Source organism: Rousettus aegyptiacus, unplaced genomic scaffold (genome assembly GCF_014176215.1).
Source record: "Rousettus aegyptiacus isolate mRouAeg1 unplaced genomic scaffold, mRouAeg1.p scaffold_m13_p_17, whole genome shotgun sequence".
Lineage (NCBI taxonomy): Eukaryota > Metazoa > Chordata > Mammalia > Chiroptera > Pteropodidae > Rousettus > Rousettus aegyptiacus.
The window spans coordinates 12,811,457-12,832,833 of record NW_023416292.1 but is presented as its reverse complement, the minus strand read 5'-3'; the positions used below and the strand labels follow the sequence as shown (position 1 = coordinate 12,832,833).

At 44.7% G+C, this 21,377-nt stretch overlaps 1 protein-coding gene across 2 annotated transcripts in view; it reads left to right on the top strand.

The window, feature by feature from the left end:
• Positions 1–18,475, top strand: part of TSEN15 (tRNA splicing endonuclease subunit 15) — a 44,145-nt gene extending 25,670 nt beyond the window's left edge. Inside the window, exons 6-8 of one of the 2 annotated variants that reach the window (XR_001597043.2) lie at positions 8,130–15,110; positions 15,324–16,679; positions 17,287–18,475. The gene's annotated coding sequence lies outside the window, so the exon portion shown is untranslated. The remainder of the gene's footprint in view (positions 1–8,129; positions 15,111–15,323; positions 16,680–17,286) is intronic. The other variant, XR_004955135.1, reaches the window with a different exon arrangement.
• Positions 18,476–21,377: the final 2,902 nt, after the last annotated feature.

The window sequence follows — 21,377 nt, the reverse complement described above, 5'->3', positions numbered from 1 at the left end:
TAAAATGGGTGCTACTTAAAGCACCTGTCTCCTAGGGCTCTTACGGGGGTGAAAGGAGCTGAATATATGTAAGTTATTCAGCACATTTTCCAGAAATGGTCGCTCTTATTTTTTGTGGGCTGATGTTTTACAGCATTAATCTTTCAAATTTGACCATATCTTTACTTTTGTTCCTGGGGGAAATTATTTATATAAGCTTATTTATGACATAAGGTAGGCAGCTCTCACCTACCTTATCAATCAGATGCAAGTCCCTGATACCTTTCTCTATTCTCGTGAGAGGGTTTCATGTTGGGAGGTAGAGCTGTCCAGGGGTTAGAGCGGAGGCTCTGGCACTAGTCTTTGGGACTCAAATTTTGGTGTATGATCATGAGCAAATTGATCAATGTGTCTGAGACACAATCCTTTATCAGTAATTCTAAAATGAGACTTTTCATGAGCTTTACCCCACTTAGTATAAATCTTCCTATTTTTGGTGTATGTAGAAAAATTGCGATCGAGTTTAGGGGACTCCCTCAGACCCTGATGGGGGTTCTGCAATGTATGTTACATGTACCCCGTTATATTTATTAAATCTGAATTCTGAATTTAAAAATCATCTGACTCCAAGGGTTTGGGATAAAGACCTGTGATATACCCTCACAGGGTTATTTTGAGTTACATTGACTTCACATTAGCCTCTTAGAACCTTATTAGCTATCGTTGTCATTTTTGAGTCAGCAACTATGATCCTATTTTACAGAGGAGGAAAATAAGGTACAGAGTAGTTAAGTAGTCACATAGTTCATATGTGGTAGAGCTGGAATTCAAACAGTGTAAGTGGGAAGGGAATCCAGAGAAGGGAGGCAGCCGATAATAGGTGTGTTATTATGCCATTTCCCACAGTGAGTGACCGAAACTCCACAGGGAAGCACAAGGTCCTGGTGTAAAACCCACGGCTCAGAAGGGTCCTACCCAAGGGAGGAGGGAGCTGGGTATTTATACCCCATCTCTGGAGCGTCATTGGTAGGGGCTACTCCCAGGGATGTCCTTGACAGGCACCCGGAAGCAGCGTGACCTTGCCCACTCTGAAACGTGAGGTCTGAGAGACGAGTGAAGCATTGGCAGGGTGTGTCACACACCTTTAGCGCAGTTCTGTGGAGTCGCAGGAACAGCCTTATTTGTGAAAAGCCCAGGATGGACGATGTTTGACTCACCGTGAGTTTGACATCCGCTGACAGACACGCCAACTCTCGGAAAATTCCCACCCCTTTCCATGGTGTCTGAAATTTGTGCCATAAGTCACCAGTCTCCAGAGGCCACCAAGAAAATGTCAGTGCGTTACCCAGGAGAAGTAACAAATAAGCTGTGGCTGCCTTTCCCAGCTGAGAGACTCACCTCGAGGGAAAGGGACTTGGAACAGAGATGTTTTAATGTCGAGAAATGTCAAGAAAGTCCCGGATGGGGTGAGGGTCGTAGAAGTCTAATAACAGGCAAAGACCCTCGGTTGTCTGGGCCGCTAGCTGCCAGGTGGACATGTCCTTCATGTCTTCTGGGGAGGGTAGTACCAAAAGGAGACCTAAAAGGGTCTCTCGGAGAAGGAAGGGACCCAAGGGAACATTTTTCTGTGAGAAACTAAATTTCTGTTGTTTAAGTCACCCACGCAGTGGATTTTGTTCCGGGAGCCCTAGCACACACAGAGGGCTTTGCCACAGCACCTGACGCAAGCTGGAGAGTCACTGAGTCTAGCTAGTACCTTCGTTGTTGCTTCTAATAAAATACCCCCCTGTCTAGGAGAGGAAGAGAAGTCTACGATCCACTCTCAGCTTCTCATGGGAAATCGAGGACATGAGAAAGAAAGCACACCACTCTCTGAAACTTTCCAATCCTATTCCAGATATAAGATGTAACAACCGATGTCCAATAACATGACTGCATCTTTCCATGGAGTAACTGATGGGCTTAAGTCAGCAGCTTACCCATCGGGCAAATGTTTGCATCCTAAGGATGGCTAAGGGAATGTCTTAGGTGGCCAGGTGCCTGGGGCCAGGACCGTGTGCAGAGGGGAGTTAATAAAATATGATGATCCTATTTGTCCCACCCCCTCTGTGGTTTAGGCTGCACAGCCTGAGAGCGGGCCAGGCTGGGTGCTTTTAGAAATTGCGAGGTTGAGCTTACAGTACAGGGCAGATTTTCTTTGAAGTTGGCCTGGCCTAGTGGCTGTTCTGTCTCTTTCAGAAATACAGCTGACCGACTCACAGGCACATGGGACCTCCCTCCCCAAACTCTGTTCTTTCACCAAAACTCAGATTCTAGTTTCACAGAGTTGCGCACATTCCTCAGGGGTGTCCCAAGCTGCAAGGACCGCAGAAGGCAGAACTGGGTCCATTTGAGGGATCCTGGGAAGATATTCACTTGTCACCAATTGGGAATCCTGGTGAATTTTTCAACCATCCTGTCAAAGCCCAAACGCATCTATTCCATCCAATTCAGGTGCATTTTGAACTAGGAGGGTGATAAGTAAACAAAACACAAAGCACCAGATCGAAAAATAAGGCCCCAAGTAGACTTCTGAGCTGCAGCCCTCAGATGAGCAGCCGTGGGAGCGGGCAGAAGAGGCCAGTTCTTCTTGCCCTCATTTTCAACTACGATAGATGTATCAGAGTTAGTCCTAAAATCCGTTGGGGAAAACAGAACCATCTGGGATCACCGGTCAGAGTTCTGAATGATGCAGAAAGAGAAAAAAATGTGCTGATTTCTGATAAATGGGAAGGGGATTAGACTGGCTTAATTGAAACCAGTTGCAGGGGTTCTTTTGTTAGTTTTTTTCCCCTCAAGTTTTTGTTCAACTGTCCCCAGACACTACATAAGGCACAGCTGAAATTTCTATTGTCCTTTCCTGTTACTGCCTCTTCACTGACCCTGGCTTCAAAGGGCTGGGCGGTGTAGCCGGCAGGCTCCCTCGCCCTTCTTTCTTCTGTCACAGATGGGTGAAGTGCTCACATATAAATCACTGCTTTTTGAATCTCTCAGATGCTAAGTATTTGTTCTCTCAGTCAATGTTGATTCAATGTATTTATTAAATCCAGACATTTACTCGACACTCACCACATGTCAGGCCCTCCCGAAGGCACTGGGGATGCTGGAGCGAACGAGGCACCCGCCCTGCCTTCGAAGAGCTCCAGTTTAGTGGGAGAGCAGAGAAATCGTTACTGACACCCGGCCAGAGAGGACAGAGCATGGGGAAAGGCTTTGAAGAGAGCACCAAGGGACATGGGGGTGACCTTCCAGGATGGAAGAACAAGAAAGGAGCATCAGTGAGAGGGAAAGCGTAACGGGAGAAATGAGATGCAGCCAGCAAGAGGCTCGGTGTTTCTGATGTACGGCTGACAACAGCCGATGCTGTCAGTGTGGGCTGCTGACAGCCTTAACCTGGGCTCTAGGAGGTAGGTAGCCTCGGCGAGTGGAAGCGTGCATGGAAGGGCCCTTCTCATCTTGCACTGCACTGTGTAATTTGGCACAGGAGGGAAGGGAGCGAGTTACCTTATGCGCTTGGGAAAGGGTTGTATGAATCCATCTGCCTCCATTCGGTAATCCCAACCCATTTTCACAGGAGGATTTGAGAGACTGGCCCACCATAATTTACTGTTAGCTTTCATAAGATACAATTAATAAACACCAACTTCATTACTTCCCTTGTTTCTCAGAAGACTGAGGAATCTATTGGCCTTGCATCAAACCCATGAAAAGAGTATTGACTTTGGAAAAGCAATGACAATATGTCTTTTATTATATAGAGTGATAGTAAGATGGGTAAGATTAAGTATATATTATTATCTGGTTTGAACATAATAGTTAACTAGCAGATTGCTTTGAATTTGTTATGTTGGGGGCAAAATCTGTTAAAAACAAGTCAGAATGCTATTCAGAGTGTATCATTCTAAAAAAAGTTTTCCAGAAAAGGGACCTAGCGGATAGCTTCACAAACGTACTGCTTCCAAGGAACAGGCAGGTGAGGGGCGAGAGAAAGATCCACTAGCCACGAAGTTAAAGCTCAGTTTAAGGACTGCTGTAAGCCTTTCCTGTGAAGTAGGGCCACCGTAAGGCTTGTGCGATGGCCATCGGGGATGAGGAAGGGACGGCAGGCGCACCTGCACCCTTCCAGGGCCACATTCTCCTGCCTGCCTTCCTCCCGCCTCCGAACTTACTGAGTTTAGCTGATGGGATTTGGTTTTGATTTTATCTGCACAGCTATTCTGTACATATCTGGAAGCCCAGATAGTGTGCTAAAGAAGTTGACTGGAGCCTTCTCGGTCCGGGGATTGGTGACCGATGTCATGTCTTGCCCATCTTTGCACCCTGAGAACTCAGAGTAGATGCTCAATATGGTCATTCTGTAAATTCACAGGCTTCCTTGCTCCACCTACTTTTACCACTACAAAACCTATTTCTTCAACAAATATTTATTACTTATCATTTGCCAGGTGCCGTGTCAGGCGGGAGGGACATGAAAGTTAGCAGGAGAGACATGGCTATCTTCCTGGAACTCGCAGCCCATAAAGAGACAACAATTAAATCAGGAATTACAAGAAGTTATGAGAACATTACAATATGGAAAATGGGGTGCTGATGGGGTTAATACCGGAGAGGCCACATCTGTTAGGGAGGTGGGTCAAGGGATGCTCCCGGATATAAGTGGCTCAGACGAAGTCAGCATTCTCAGCTCTGATGGGATTTATAATCCATTTGGATAAAGAGCAGTGTCACACATGCAAAAGTAAGAGATGGGATGCTGTAAACGCTCCAGGTTCAGCGTTAGAGCATGGATTACAGGTGGAAGAAAGAGTAAAATCAGGGACGGCGGTCGGCATGGAAGGCTTCTGGAGGAAGGGGCACTTGACTGTCCTTGAAAGATGGAGAGCAGTGGAAAAGAACAAGGAGAGAAAAGACAGAGATGAGAATTACACACAACTGGGGAAGTGAAGCTCGGGTAAAACAGAGAGCCTGAATTATGCAAGACCTGGAGAGTCAGGCAGAAATAGAGTGTAAGCGTAGTCATGTTATAGTTATTGTTTTTAATAAAGTGATAAAAGCTACTATCTGTCAAGTCCCCATCTATGTTAGTCACTGGGCAGGAAATGTTTAGCCAGAGGCCTGCAATCCATCATCTCTCTTCAGCAGAGGGAAGCCCATGGGGGAAGAAAGAAGGAAGATAACTCAATCAAATCTTCATGTAAACATGCTAACAGTAGGCCTCCAGGTAAACACACGAATGATTTTTGACAGTGCACAGTCCTTATCTATGAAATGCTTTTAGAAAGAGGTACCCGGTCTGCCTGGATGGCTTATTTATAACGAGTTAGGAATCTATGGGTGTACCGAACATGGGTCCCAGGAAAAAGTAAAGTAAGTTATGGAACTATCTGAGTATAGTATGAGGATACGTCACGGTGCGTCTTTTCCGGGTGGGTGATATGGCCGTATACACGGTTCACAGATTTTCTGTGTTAATCTGTGCAATAGAGTATCTGGAGTGGCACGAAGGGGCCTGGGGAGCTATGTGAGTCCTGGGCCACTTGCTGCTCTCCCTGAACCTTGCGATTGCTCGTTTCATTGACGTTATTAGTAAAGCTGGATTCTGGGTAAGATCCATTCTCGTGAGTCTGTTTTAACAATCTGATCATTTGGGTTTTCTTCAGTACTTTTCATATATCGTCTCACACCAACCCTCTAAAGTAGGCGCTCAGAGAAGTTAGTTCATTTGTCCAGTATCATCCGGCGAGGAAGCAGCAGGCTCCAGATTTAGTCCCAGATCTGACTCTGTATCCCATGCTCTTCCCACCATTCTTCACTGCTCCCCTTTTTAAATTTGAGCAAAAAGGAACAACAGGTCACAGGCCTGAGGAAGGCCCTAGAGGACCATGAGGAAGCCTTATAAGCCCTTGGAGAGCCACATGTTAATGAGAAAGTCTTTCTAGTCTAAAACCCAATTCATTTGAGACCCAAAAGGTAGTGTTTGTGTCACATTTTCCATGGAAGTTCATTTTCACCCAAGGCAAAACACTTACATCTCCGCTGGGACTCGGCAAACCGCAGGGAGGGTTCGTGTGCGCCCTGGGGAATAACACCACATTCTTCAGATGCTGAGAGAATAGCCCAAAGACTCCACTTTTGATCAGAATCAGATGGTATGAATTGGAGTTTCTAATTCCATTTTTAGCCCCATAGCATGCTGGGCCTTGTGGGAAGGCTCGCTAATCCCCAAAGGGTTGGATCAGCCATATTTCACATGGGCTTCAGTTATGAGGACATTTGTATGCATTCCTTCACATCACTGGTTTGTTTGTTTGTTTGTTTGTTGTTTAAACATGGTTCTTTGGAAGCATTAGGATCAGCTTCCTCTCAGGGATTCTCTCTTTTAAACCCTGGCTGGCATGTGGGTGTGGGGAAGGGATGAGGCTTTCTCAAGAAATCCACCTCTTCTTTTCTGGAGAAGCGAGTGGCCTGATTCCAGCTGTTTCAGGTCAAAGAGTCCTCCTATTCATGGCAGACAGCTGCCTAGCACCGCACCTTGGTTCCTGTTAAAGGCACCACAAGACAGGCAGCCCCTGGCCTGGTCCTCTCTCTCTCAGGGCCGCCAGCATCATTAATGGGCAGATGGAGCCATCTCCCTTCCTTGACTGGGCCTCTTTAATCAATTTTGGAGGTAGCTATCATTCCACCCGCTAAGAAATGTGCTTAATAAATATCCAAATTGCAATGCCCCCAGAAAGATGTTCACTTTGACAGAAACATGTGATGAACGAGCACCAGAATCTTTATTTTAGCGATCAGAGAAGTCCCATACAGACCTGGTGCCGACCTACAGCAATTTGTTGGGGCCTCTTACCATGGCTCTTTCTACAAAAAGCAGAAAGCTTAGTTGAGAGTTGCTGAAACCCGCAGAGCTGAGTTGAGGGAAGACAGTGACCTGATCTCGCCCTTCGGGTTCTTTTTTTCTTGGATTCCACTGGCCCTCTTCTTAGCCTCCCCCGTCAGTACCCCGCTGGTCTCCGCTGGGTTATCGCTTTCTTCCTTCTTTGCCATCTTTATGGTCCTTGGTGTCGTTCATGCTCTTACCCAATGCTCCACTTAAAAACAACTTTTCTCAGTTATAAAGGGAAATTTGATTCTTTCTAAAACATCAAAATCCTGGTTATTGACTCATTTACTATCAGCGTATTCGCTAATGGTCCTGTATCTTTCCGAGCCTTAGATTTTTTTTGCCTTGGTGCCTTGCTCTCCGTATTCTTTCTTTTGTCTGCCATATAATGGAGAAAAGGATAATAAACACCTTTTTAAAAAATCCAGCCGAATACAGATCCCTGTAATGTGTCACAGGGCTGTCTTTGTGATACCATAGTTCATAAGAATCATCTTGGCTGCAAAGGAACAGAATACCGAATGAATAGTGGCTCAAAGAAGGAAGAGTCTATTTTCTGAGGGTGACTAATATAGTAGCAGGTTGCCAGGATTCCAGGTTGATTTATCTGTCATTCTTCAGTCTCTCCCCTCTGGACGCAAGACTGCTATTATGGCCATTAGCTCCAAGCATTGTTATCTTCACACAGCAATATCCAAAGGAAGACAGAAAGAAAGTTCATCTCATTAGGTTTCTCTCTCTCTCTCTCTCTCTCTCTCTCTCTCTCTCTCTCTCTCCCCCCTCTCTCCCTCCCTCCCTCCCTCCTTCCCTCCCTCCCTCCCTCCCTCTTAAATAGGGCTTAAATAGGGAGGAAAAGCTTCTCAAATATATGCCCCTATGAGATTTCCCTTAGTACCATGGGCCAGGGAGAGTCCCATGCCTGAGCTTTACTTGCAGTGAAGCTGGGGAAGTGAGAATCTGGCCTCTGTACTGGAAGTGGACCCTGTGTGCAAGGAAGAAGGAGGGGCAAAGCAGCTGGGTAGCCAACCATGGTACAGACTGAATGTCCATTTCCCCCCAAATCCATGTGTTGAAACCCTATTCCCAATGACATAGTGTTAGGACACAGGGCCTGTGGGAGGTAATTAGGATTAGATGAGGCCATGAGGATGGAGCCTTTGTGAACGGGGTTGGTGCCCTTATGAGAGTCACGAGAGAGCTTGCTTCCTCGCTCTGCTCCTTCCACTAGGCGAGGACACAAGGAGAAGTCTGCGAGCCAGAAGAGGACCCGGCCAGGGTGGCACCCTGATCTCCAGCTTCCGGCCTCCGGAACTGTGAGAAATACATTTCTGTCGCGTATGAGCCACCCAGTTAATGGCATTCTGTTATATCAACCCCAGCAGACTAAGCCAACCACAGCCACCAAGGTGCAACAGCCTGGGGGTGGGGTACACTTAATCATTTCACACTCGCTGTCACACGGGCCACGCGTCCGTTAACAGGGAATCGTAAAAGAAAAGGCCTCAAAAGTTCAACACGAACCCATCCTCTCTCTTCTAGGCACAGATAGGTATTTACCTCAAACTTTTCTTAAAAAATTGTAGTAGAATATACATACCATAAAATTTGCCATTTTAACCATCTTAAGTGTGCACAGTTCAGTGGCATTAAACACACTCACACTGTTGTACAACTGTCACCATCATCTCTCTCCAGAACCATTTCATCTTTTCGTGCTGAAACTCTGTACCTGCTAATGAGTAAACTCCCGTTTTCCCCTCCCCTCCAGACAGCCATCATTCTATTTTCAGCGTCTTTGATTTGAATTTAGCTGCTCTCGGTACCTCGTATAAAACATTTGGTAACCTCTCTTGAAATGTCCTTCTGCTCCATCTTCTCCTCCTCCCTTCTCAACGCCTTTCCCATCCTTCAAGGCTCACCACTATAATTTTCCACTTGCGTCAGCCCACGAGGACCTCTCCCTGCTCTGGGCTCAGAGGACTCGGGAGTATTGGACCCTCCCACCCACCGGGCCCTCGTGCGTGCCGTCCGAGGCCGTATCTGAGTCGTTATCCTATAGTAACCACCACTTTGTGCATGATCGTCTTATCTCCTGAAGAGCAGAGACTGTCTGTACCTCACTTTTCTTTCCGTCCCCCACTGTCCAGGCCTTCCACACAGGAGTCCCTCAGTCAACACTTGTCAGGTTCCCTGCTCTCTTCAGGAAAGCTGCATACAACAGCCACATAATCAAGAAGCTCTCGCTTAAGCCTCATCATGCTCTCTCTAGTTGAAACTTAAGTCTATTTTTTCTAATTTGGTCTCCCCTGAGTTAGAGGACAAATGTCCAGTGTCCTTGGTGTCCTCCTTAAACCTGTATCTCTGCTGGAGGTGGGTTAATGTGTCACCCGTAGCTTCTGCTTTTCCAGCCTGAGCCAAGATAATGAGGCAGAACCAGTATATTAATATAACACCTTTTCCTGAGAAACCTATGACGTTTCCCTCACATTAAGATCAACTCTTTTCGGTAGTTAAAAGTCAACAAAACTTTCGCGATCTGAGAAGAAATTCCTCTTTTGTAGAAAAAAGTCATAATTAGGAAATTCTGAGCCTCTGGCAAGCCTTTATATTTTACAAAAACTTCCTCGCCTGGTCATAGTTTAATATCCACTGAAACCCCGAGGAGAAGACATGCATGCTCACCCACACGCCCAACGCCCTTTGTGAAGTGCTGCTCACAGCTATGCACATTATTGGATCATCTCTAAAATCAGGAGTTTGCCAGAAAATAATCTAGAACGTCCAAGGATTGTAACTTGATATACCAAACCTTAGATGCAACAAAAGCTGGGTGTGGCTCAGCCTCTGGGTATCGCCCATTAAGTGACTAGTAGAAGATTTTAACAACTGGGATTTTCTAATGAAAAAATATTCCATAGTTAATACGAGCAAATTTAATTAATACTAGCAAATGTAACTGAAATCTTTTCTAAGGAATGGTAACTATACATGTATTCCAACCCAATTTTCCCCCGGCCTATGGTGAATGTATGAAGTTCAAACTAATAGGGAGAGCAGGAAGCTGGGGCTGTATCCTTCTGGTCCCTTTCTCAGATGACATGTCTACGGAATCATTTGGAGGGGCAGATAGGAGAGATTGGCCTGTTCACTTAAAATATCAAGAAATATCAAGAGAATCTATTTGAATCCCAGCAAGTCTGTGAGCTAGTTGGATGGGTGAATGTACGTTTGGCCCGCTGAGCCGGCTTGCTGAGGGCTGTGTCAGGAGTAGCCTCTCCCTCTGCAACCACAGAAATCAACTGCTTGGGAGAATGGAGGGCCGCACCCAGGGGCGCCGTGAGAGAACCTCTGTGCGACTATTTCATGAGCTTACTTTTGGGTCAACTGTACTTTTAAAGGTCTGGGGGAAATTAAGGAATGTTAGGCCTGTTTCAGATTGGTTTCTAGTGCTGTGATAATGTTTAATGAAGAAACAGTTTGATGGCCCTAAACACGAAAGGTAGCAGGAGCTGGTGGGCGAGCACCCTGACCGCACAGACGCCCCTCCCCAGTCGGGATGGAGTGCGCCCTGGGACGCGCGGCTTTGGAAAACGAAGTACTCGACCCATGAGTTTTGGTTAGTCACAAAAGAAAGCTCGTGGGGACAAAAAGTTTTTTAAAAAATGTCTTTCCAATGGAAAGGGGCGGTGGGGGAGGGGGGGAGAAGGGACATTTAGAGTAGATTAAAAATAAGAATGTTAAGAAAAATAATTTCTCTTTTATAAGAGTTGGTGACAGTTATGGTCTTTTTACTCTATTTTGAAATTCTAGAACCACCATGGCCTCCTTGGGGAACTGCACACAGGCCAGGGACTTTCATAATATTCAACCATTTATACACTCACTTATTCATCCAGTCATCATTCATTAATCACCCATCCCAAATCATGTACTAGGGGCCTATAATAGTCCAGGCACTGGAGCTGCGATGATGAATAAGAAGTTATTCCGATCCTTCCCCAGCCTGCTGGAGGGGAGCGTCTGTGGAGAGAGGGTTCGGGCAAATACAGTCAGCGTTACACCGGATGAACAGCAGATAGCTGTGGGCGTACAGAAGAAAGATCTCCTGATGTGTCTGAGGTTTCTGAGAAAGATTTCACAGGAAGTGGTATACGAAGTGGTTTTTTTTATTATTATTATTTTTTTTTTGGAAGGACAAATGAGAGGTTACCAGGTTGAGAGACTGAGACAGAAAATTCCAGAAGGAAGGTGCCTGAGCCGAAGCATCGAGGTGTGATGGGCATGCAGGGAACAGTGGTCGGCACTGCGGTGGACTACTGGGCACGGAGCATACAGGAGGGGCGCCCTCCAGTGCTCCTGTGAGACCCAGCTCGAGGGCCAGCAGGCAGCCCAGGGGCTCCAGCCCCTCCTGCCGTCACACAGCCACACACACTCTCTCACACACGCAGGGACGGCTTTTTCAGTCGCCCCCTCATGAGAGCAAAGCTGACTCTCCCTGCTGTACCCCCATGGAGCCCAGCCTTGGGGGAACATCGTAGGTACTTCAGTAAGGAGGACCCAATGCTCGTTTTTAAGCATGCATGGGACGCATACACAGTATATCTAGCTTTTAAGTTCATTGAGTCAGGACTGGGTTTGGCTTGCGCCCTGCTCGGTCTCCTGGGAAGACCTGGCATGTGGAGGGTCCTCCTTAAACATTTGCTACGTGAATAAAGGAATGAGATGAATGAGGCAGAGTAGAGAATGGACTAGCTTGGGAGGGGCTCCTGTGAGAGCACTCTTGAGCTGTTACATGAATCCAGGTGAGTCATCACAGCAGGTAGGAGAAGAAGGGCCAGAATTTAGACCAGCAACAGCCAGAATTACAGACGCTGCCAGGGAAGAAATAACCAGCCTCTGCACTACTGGCCTTGCAAACCCCACCTCGTTAGGTGGTGGCAAGCATCACAGTCCAAGGATACTCATGAAGAGAGAAAACAGACCGTTTTCTGGATTTCTAGATGTTGTTGAGAAATTAGTCAGTGACCAACTCACCAGGCTAAGCAGGTACCAGGAAAATTCTTTCAATAAGTGTCTTTTCCTTGGCTGGTCATAGCTTAGGCCCTCATCTGATCCAATGTATCTCTGAAGGATTTATTTTAAATTTGGTCAAAAAGTTAATGGAACAAAATAGAAGAACTGAAGTCATTTTATTTGGGACAAGAGTAGAGTTTAACTTTGGTTCTCTGGGGCAGAAAACTTCTGTTCCCTGTGTCAAACATAAGATAATATAATAATAATTTAGTCTCAAGTTCTTTAAAACTGGGAAATAAGTTTTAAATTTTTTCTCTATTTTATCAAAACAAAAAAAAAGACAAAAACAGAACATAATAACCATTTTGTTTCTTACCCAAAAAGAAGATACAAGGAGGTAGATAGGCTCCAGATCGAATCTTAGCCATTTGGTCAGAGCCACCATCACGGACTATCAGCGTTGTCTGGAGTTAATAATAGTGTCCAGGATATTGACACGCAACTGCTATGGAGTGTTCACCGTGTGCCAAGCATAGCGCTTTAAGGAAATCCTTATCTCATCCCTGAGAGGTGGGTTTTCTCAAGGTCACGCAGCCAGTGAGTGATGGACTCCATGTTCAAAATGTGGTCCCAAGCTAATGCTCCTCATTTCTTCTGTACCCTGGGGATGTGGTAGCTGGAGGCCCACACCCCCTAGGGTCAAGGCGTGGAGAAGGGCAGCCTCTAATCTGTTGGGTGAATTTAGGTAAGTCACATATACTCCTCATGGTTTCACTTCCTATAAAGCAGAAGGGACTCTTGATTTTTTTTTCCCAACTCCCACTTTGAGGGCATGTGGATAATAGCTGTGAAATTTCTTTGACAACCATCCATAAAGTCCTATAGAAACAGAAGGACTTATTATTTTGCATTGTGATCATTATGCTGATACAGCAAGATTCGCGTACTTAAAATAGGAGGCATGTCATAGCTGCTCTGGGGTAAGGTTGCTCTGAGAGGTCAGATTCAAACGTCACATCCAGGGGGAATGTGGTTCAAAATGAATCGTCTGATACGCTGAGATGCCAGGGACTCAAATAATGCACAGCCAGGAGGCAGCAGGAATCATGTATGTTGTGTGTGTGCCTTGATTGATGTGGCGACAGATGCATTCAAAAGCATCACCAGGCTCCTTAAACAGATCTCCTTCTAGGAAAACCGATGGCTGTGGGAGGCTCCCTCCAGCAACTGCAGGCCAAGAATTGATAATGACAGATCCCAAGACAGACTTCTAGAACAAGACTGAGGGTGGAGCAGGAATCAGGTGTTTTTCAGAGTGATCTTGCTGACGCTATCCTGACCCAGACCCCACCACGCCTCGAGAAATTAGCGCATGTCAGGTCCTGGGTTTCTAGACGGTGGAATGTGTTCCATGGCTGATCCGGACAGCAGGACATGGAGGCCAAGGCAGAAATTTTATCCATGCTGTCTACAAACCCAGTACACTAGTGGGTCTCAAATTCCAGGGAGACTAGAAAATTTGTTCAAAGGCAGGTTTCTGGGCTCTGTTCCCAGAGAGCAGTATTCTATTGGTCTCGCGTGGGACCCACGGCTCTGCATTCAGACAATCTCTTTAAGTGACTTTGATGTAGATAATGTACAATTTCTATTTTCAGGAGGGAAGTGTAGTATCTCTGAATGAGAACTGCTACAATAAAAATTGAAAAACTAACTTTTATTGAGCACTTACTATGAACCAGGCGCTCTTCTCTATATAAATCAAGTCATTGAATTCTCACCACAATACAATATTCACTTTGTTGATATGTTTGTTTATTCGTCTGTCTTGACAGATACAATATTTCCCTCATTTTACAAATAGGGTAACAGAGGCATAGATTTTTTAATAAGACATTGGAACCTGGGAAATCACATCCTGGCTTCATAGTAAAATGAAACATTGCCAATATCAAAGAAGAACTTTCTAGATAGATTGCTCAAATCCCACCCAGAGGCAGAGCCATTACTCTTATCACTCTAGTAATATAGCTTGATTCTAATATTAAAAATTCATGCCACCCTGGTTGCTTAGGGTAGGGATGGAGCTTGGGAGAATTTGCCTACCTTAGAATCTGTTTCACGGGATGTGAACATTGGGAATGGGGACCATGAAGCTCCAATAGTTTTTAGAGACTTTAGATGCTTCTGTCATAGACAGATGAATAAACAAACATATCAACAAAGTGATTATAAACTATAATACATGTATGATTTAAGAGAGGGGTTGCTGAAAGAAATAACATTGGCAGGAAGAAGTCTTACTTGTATGTACGGTGATCAGAGAAGTCCTTTTTTGAGAAGGTAACATATAACCTCAGAGTTGAAGGACAGAAGGAGCTAGTCCTCCAGAGAGAGGTTGCAAGAGCGTTCCAGCAGAATCTCTGGATGAGACTTGGGAATCTATATTATCACTCTCTTTTCTGGGGGCTTCTAATGAGGGAGCCCCCGATCTTCATGATGTCCCCTTTCAAATCTTAAAACTAAAACAATTCAGTAATGAGTCTGATATCCCTCACTCGAGAGGAAAGAATCCACGGGTTAGGGGCGTACAGTGACTCACAAGCAGTGGAGCTCTCTTCCCTAAGGCTTATGGGCAAGAGCAAGTTTTATAGAGCTTGAGAAGAGCCAGCATGAACACTGGGCAGGATGGGCTAGGAGGTCAGGGCCTGCCTGGTAAGGCTGGCAGGTCCTGTTTTCCAAGGTAAGCTAGCAAAGCTGAGTTGGAGGATGGGGCTGGTGTTCGGTTTCTTGGCAGTGAGACACTTCCAGTCATTGAAGGCTGACTTAGATTCAGATTCATGGGCCGGTCACTGGGGTGGCCTTCATTTTGTCGGTCCTGATGTACGAAATACCTTGATCATCCTTAAACCTAATTTAAACTTTCTTATTTCCATGGTTTTGTTCATAGTGCTCCCTCCTCCTCAAATTCCTTCTCCCCTGTCTCTCTTTCCATATTTTTCAAAGCCTTACTTATCCTCCAGGACACAGTTCAAATGCCACCACCAAGCCACTGCCTCCATGAGACCCCCACTGATGACACCAGCCAAAATGATCTTACATTTCTGTGAAACCCCAACTCACTCAGGTGCTAATCACCTGCTGCCCTTTTCGTTCATATTTCTCCTATTTCCACTCCTTGCTGGTAAATTCATTGAAGGTAAAGACTGTTTTGTATCTTAACATTCCTTGAAGCACCTCCATAGTGACCTTCACATGTTAGTAACTTAATAAAAATTTTCTGGATATATGAAAAATGAATGAATGATTCCAAAGCACACTATGACATAACATTGTGTTCCTGCAAACTTCCCTTTATTTGTTTGTTTGTTTGTTTATTTAAATCTCCCTCCCCCCCCGCCCCCCCGACCAGCATGGCTATGGCTGTACTGAGACCATGTTGCTGGTGATGAGACCTTGCATATTTAAAATGATGCTGAGAAGAGGAGGAATGATGAATGAGCTCGGGAAGATGTGATGTCTTCTTCAATGACACTAATAAATGGAATGCAGAATCTCCAGTACCAGCTCTGATATTTAGGATTGGAAACTAACTACAAAAAGGCAAGCAAGAAAAATGAACGTGTGGGTGGACCATGGGGGAGAGGAGCATATGCAATGAAAGAAAAGATAAAAAGCTACATATTGCCGATGGGACAGAAATTAGGGTTTTTAACATCGGGATTATTCTGTTTTTCTTTTGTTCTTTTTTTTTTTTTTTTTTTTTTGCCTTTATGAAAAAATATAATGGGAAACCGGTTGCCAGGGATTTTTGCACAGCCTGGGAGTCCGTGGTCAGACAGAGCATTTGACATTTTCGGTGGTCCCCTAGGCTGTGAATCTAAATCAGAGCCACTGTGGCGGACTGTCGCGCTGGGTGCAGATGGCAGGTCGCGAGTCTCTTCCTGTCATAAACTTCTTCTTGAATGTATCTCAATACAGCCTATCGATTCTGTTTCTCTGGAGAAACCTGACTACTACAGTGACCCTGGATCGAGCCCCTGCTCTCCTCGTTTTACTCACCCACTCGTGTGATGTTACCTTCCACCACCTGTGATGTCTCCTCTCACCACCTCCCCTCCGAGACCCCACGGTCCAAGCCACTATCACTTCTTTTTTTTTTTTTGAAATAGCTATATTGAGGTGCACTTTACATTCTATAAAATCCACCTAGTGTAAGTGTAATGTTACGACTGAGTGATTTTTAGTAACTGTGTAGATAGGAATGTGTAGTCATCATCACGATCTGGTTTCAGAACACCTCCATCACTGCGAAACATTTCTTTGTGTCTGTTTGTAGCCAGTTCTGCCCCCGCTTTCATTCCCAGGCAAACACGTGCTGTGTTTTCTGTACCTACGAATGGAATCACACATTGTATAGTGTTTTGTGTGTGGCTTCTGTCACTTAGCATAATATTTTCAAGGTTCATCTGTGTTGTAGCGTCTATCAGTACCTTTGCCCTTTTTCATAGCTGAGTAGTATTCCATTGCATGGCACCAAATTTGTTTATCCTCTCACTACAGTGGGCATTTGGATTGTTTCCAGTTTGGGGCTATTATGAATAATTCTGCTATAGACCTTAATATGTAAGCCTTTCTGTAAACATATGCTTGTATCTTTCTTATGTAGATATGTCGATGTGGAATTGCTGGGTCGTATGTTTTTTAACTCTGTAGGAAGCCACCAAACTGTTTTCCAAAGTGGCCCCACCATTTTCCACTTGCACAGGTATGAGGGTTTTAATTTCTCCACATCCTTACAACTCTGGCTATTGCCTTTTTGATTATAGCCACTCTAGTGGGAGTGTAGTAGTACCTCATTTTAGTTTTAAATTACATCTCCCTAGTAACTGAATGATGGTGAGCATTTTTTCATAGCCTTATTAGCTATTTCTATATTTTCTTTGGTGAAATTTCTATCCAAATCTTTTGGACATTTTTACATTTGAATTGTTTGTCTTCTTATTTAGTTATATGAGTTATTTACATATTCCGAATACAAGTCCTTTCTCAGATATGTGATTTACAAACCTTTTCTCCCAGATTGTACCTTGTCCTTTTAATTTTCCTAATGGTGACATTTAGGAGAGCAAAATTTTATTTTGACGAATTCCAATTTATCATTTTTTTTCTTTTATAGGTCATACTTTTGGTGTCATTTAAGAACTCTTTGCCTAATCCAATGTTATAAGGTTTTTCCCTATGTTTTCTTCTAGAAGTTTTATAACTTCACTTCTACATTAAGTCCATGATCCATTTTGAGTTAATTTTTGTGTATGGTGTGATGTTAGTGTCTGCGTTCTTCTTCTTACTTTATTTTTTTATTTTTTTTGCAGATGAATACCAATTGTCTCAGCACCATTAGTTGGACTCTTTTTTTCCCCATTAAATTGCCTGAGAACACTTGTGAAAGATCAATTGACCGTATATGTAAGAGTTTATTTCTGGACTTTCAGTTCTATTCCATTGATCTGTGATTATCCTACACCAATACCACATTGTCTTGATTACTGGAGCCTTACAGTAAGTTTTAAATTGGATAATATAAATTATTTTTTCTTCTTTTTCAAGATTGTTTCATATGCATTTTAGAGTACACTTGTCAATTTCTACAAAAAAAAACTGATGGCAATTTTATAAGGATTCTGTTAAATCTATAGATCATTCTGGAGAGAATTGCCTTCTTAATAATATTGAATACCCAATTCATGAACTTAGAATGTATCTCCATTTATTTAGCAATGTTTTATAATTCTCAGTGTATAAGCCTCATCTTACACTTTTGTTGTTAAATTTATTCCTAAATATTTTGTTCATTTTGATGCTATTGTGAATGGAATTCATTTCTTAATTTCAATTTTTGATTTTTCCTTGCCAATACAAAGTCTCATTAAGTAGATAATCCTGAAATCGTTCTTGACATTAGGTAGTTCTCAGCCACAGGTACCTAGAACTCTGGAAGAATGGAGATTTTGTGTTAAGATACCGTGCTTTAAGCAAAATTATTTTACTCCAATTCTTGTGTCTCCCACTAAGTGTAACATATGCTTTCTTGATGACCCTAGTATGCATCTATGACTTTTTGTCATTCTAGTAGTAATTTGAATATTTGATGTCAGTGAAACATGACAACAAACATTATACAAAGTTGAATTATTTTTGCAGCTTTCCTAGGAATGAAATTGTTTCTTATTTTTGTGTTTAGCGTTCGTGGCAGAAAATTCCCAACGAATTTTATTTTATTGCTTTAGACTTAGTAACATTTATTTGTGAGAGTTCATTTTATTTAGTTCATTCATTCATCTATCAAGTATATATTCAGTGCCTACTATATGCCAGACCCTGGGAGTGTTAAGGTGCATCAGACATGGTTCTTGAGCTTTGGGGTGCATTGACTATCTACTATCTGGAAAACTTGTTGAAAATACATATGCCCCAATCCCTCCACTCACAATCAGTAGACCCAGGGTAGTTCCCAGGAATTTATGTATGTGATTCCAATACACAATAAAATTTTAGAATGACTGGGCTATGTAAAAGCATTTAGCGAAAAACTTAAATGTAACAGAGTGTAAGATGTGTCAGGTAGAAGTATGCACAGGATCAAGCGTATATTAAATTTTATTATATTCATATCTTACTACAACAGACTGTGCACTCAACAATATTACTGCAATTTTCAACTATCATGGAATTTTCGTTAGGGCTTTAAAGCCCTGGGAAGATGACTTACTTTCATTAGTAGTGCAGAAATTTTTAATGTCCTTATAAATGATCATAAATGTAAGAGAATGCCGTAAAAATGCAAATATCATTATATCTATGCGCATAACTGACTTTGGTAGGAATGAGGAAAGCGCCTGGCAGTTCCTGCTTAAACCCTGGGGAGCCTCTCCTGTGCTCCTTGCCTGACTGGGACTGGTGCTCTCGCACATGAGAGGTTCTTTCCTTTTTTTCCCTTTGTCTGTGAGGTTCCTTTGTAGACTGTTGATACAACAGGTTCAAAGAGCATGGGGGGGGGGGGTGTCCACAGTATTTTCTACTAAAACCTCAGCCACGATACAAAGTGCAAAACTCTGAGTCTTGCAATGAGGAAAACAAGCTTTCTTTTAGAGAATAATTGGGGTTTTCCTCTTAAAAAGAGGCAGTCGTTCACCATGCCATTCACGAAGAAACTTAGGCCGTAAGGGAAGAATCGGCTCCATTTTGTTGTAGCGATATGCATTTGGGGCCATGGTTCTAGCCCCACGCAGAGCATACAAGACTCAGAAATTCTAACTCCAGAATTTGGAGAGGACGAAATTGGATAGAAGCAAACCAAGAGGCACAGCCACTGTAGAGCAGGGCGCACAATAGAGACAGGACCCGAGCAGAGGACCCAGGACACAGTCCAGGCCCCCTGCCTGCACTTGCCACGGACCGGCAGGGGCCGCCATTGACATTTAAGAGAAAGTTGCCCTGAGTTTTAAAATGTCTTACTGTATGGAAGTCAGATACAAAAGTTCGCAATGTTCAAAGTCCTGGTCCTTGTCAGTTATGAAGAGAGGTTTTCCTCCCCTTTTTGGGTGACCGAGCCCCTCCAGAAAGTGTCCTCCCTCCCACAGGAGCCAGCCTGTCACGCGCCAAAGTCCTACCCACTGCGTGACCCCTTTCCACTGGGTAGCTATTAATGGCATTGCCCATTTCAAATCCAATTCGGTGGGTATAAAAACTATTTAAGCATTTGCAACCTGACTTTATTTTTAATTTTGCCTTTGTCTTTATCCAAAATATTTCTCCAAGCATTAAAACCCATCAGCTGTTTTAGGTACCTCTCTCTCCTCCCTAGTCCATTAATTAAAACAGCTGCCATCCGAGCCATAGTAATTCCGTACCAGGCACGGGGCACGGCCTCTCCTTTACACACATTATGCTGTTTAACCTTCCTAGGCATTATTGTCATCCCATTCTGCAGGGGGAAAAACCGAGGCACCAAAAGGTTACGCGCGACTTGACCAACCTCATACAGCTAGCGGGGAGTGGGGGGGGGGCGAAATCAGGGCTCAAACCCGAGCACTCGAGTCCCCAGAGCTCCGCCCTCACCCTTCGGGCGTCCCGCCTCAACTTCCATTCAGCAGACTTTTGCTCAGGGAGACACCTCTAGGGAGGAGGGTAGTGGGTCCTCCAGAAGGGCCAATAAATCACTCGGCACTTGCTGCGGAACCTGGGACCCTGTTCGCATGGCGTTCACCCCTCCCTCCCCTAAATCTTAGCAGCTTTCTCGGGTGGCGAGATCCTGGGGCTGCGGCCACCGTCTTCCAGAAAAGAGAAGCATCTTGGCTCCAGCACGTTCTTAATGCTCGGGAGAAGCGCAGTGCGCCGAAGGGGAGGAGCTGTCACTGCGTCTATATTTAGCGCCATCTGCCAGGAATATTTCAAACGGGCTATTTTGGTACGTGCCGTTTTGTGCACATGCAACTGCTCCACCACTGGTTCGTGGGAAACCAAGGGTACTAAGTGGATTTTCTGGGGGGTTTTCGTTTGTTTGTTTATGTGAAGTGTTGTGAGTTGGTCCTTGAGCCACCCTTCAAATGAGATGTGGGAGAGGGAGAAGGCGGGCTTTTCCCAGGGTGTCAGTCCCAGGGGCCTGCACTGTTAGTGGCTCACAAGTAAGCCAGGGGAGGCAGCTGCAGAGGAGGCGGAGGAGGTTCCGGCGGGAGGGGAAGGAATATAAAAGGCCCAAGGCTCTTAAGCAGCCTGAGGCAACACGGCGCCCTGTGCATCTCACAGCTACCCACTGCAGCGCTGCAGATCACCAAGGACTCTGCCGGCCTTAAGCACCCCCCTTCCGGCCTCCTCAGTCCGTATCAGGGGAAGACCAGCTCCGTTTACCAAGGGCTTCCCTCGAGCCAGTTTTCAGCGCCGGCTTTTACAGGCATCCTTTCACTTTGTCCATGCCACATCCCTGTGAGGGAGCTTCTACGGTTAGTTCCACTGATAGCAGAAGACACTGAAGCTTAAAAGGCTCTGGGACTTGTAGAGTCGAGAGTTCAAACTCAGGTCCCCCTACAGCCAGCCCTCAGGATCGGTGCCACACTGACCAGTTCTGTGTGCCCTGCCCATCCAGTCGCCGTCGTTGTCCTCAGCAGTAGGCACTGTGTGTTTTGCATGTATTTCCATCCTCAGCTTACTTTCCAGAGTTGATGCGTAACTGCATTGTGAGGGGTTCCGACCACAGTAATATCCGGCCCCACTACGACCACGTTGACCCCCCTAAACACGCTCCCGGAGCCCACCGAAGTAGTGTGGTTCCTGGGTTTGCCCTTCACCCTTGAGTAAGAACTGTTTGGTGGAGCATTTGAGCATTTGACGTTGCCTCAGCTGCAGAGGCGAATTTGACTAGCGATATATGGAGTCTGGCTTTCTAGATGACAAGGGCTGTTGGAAA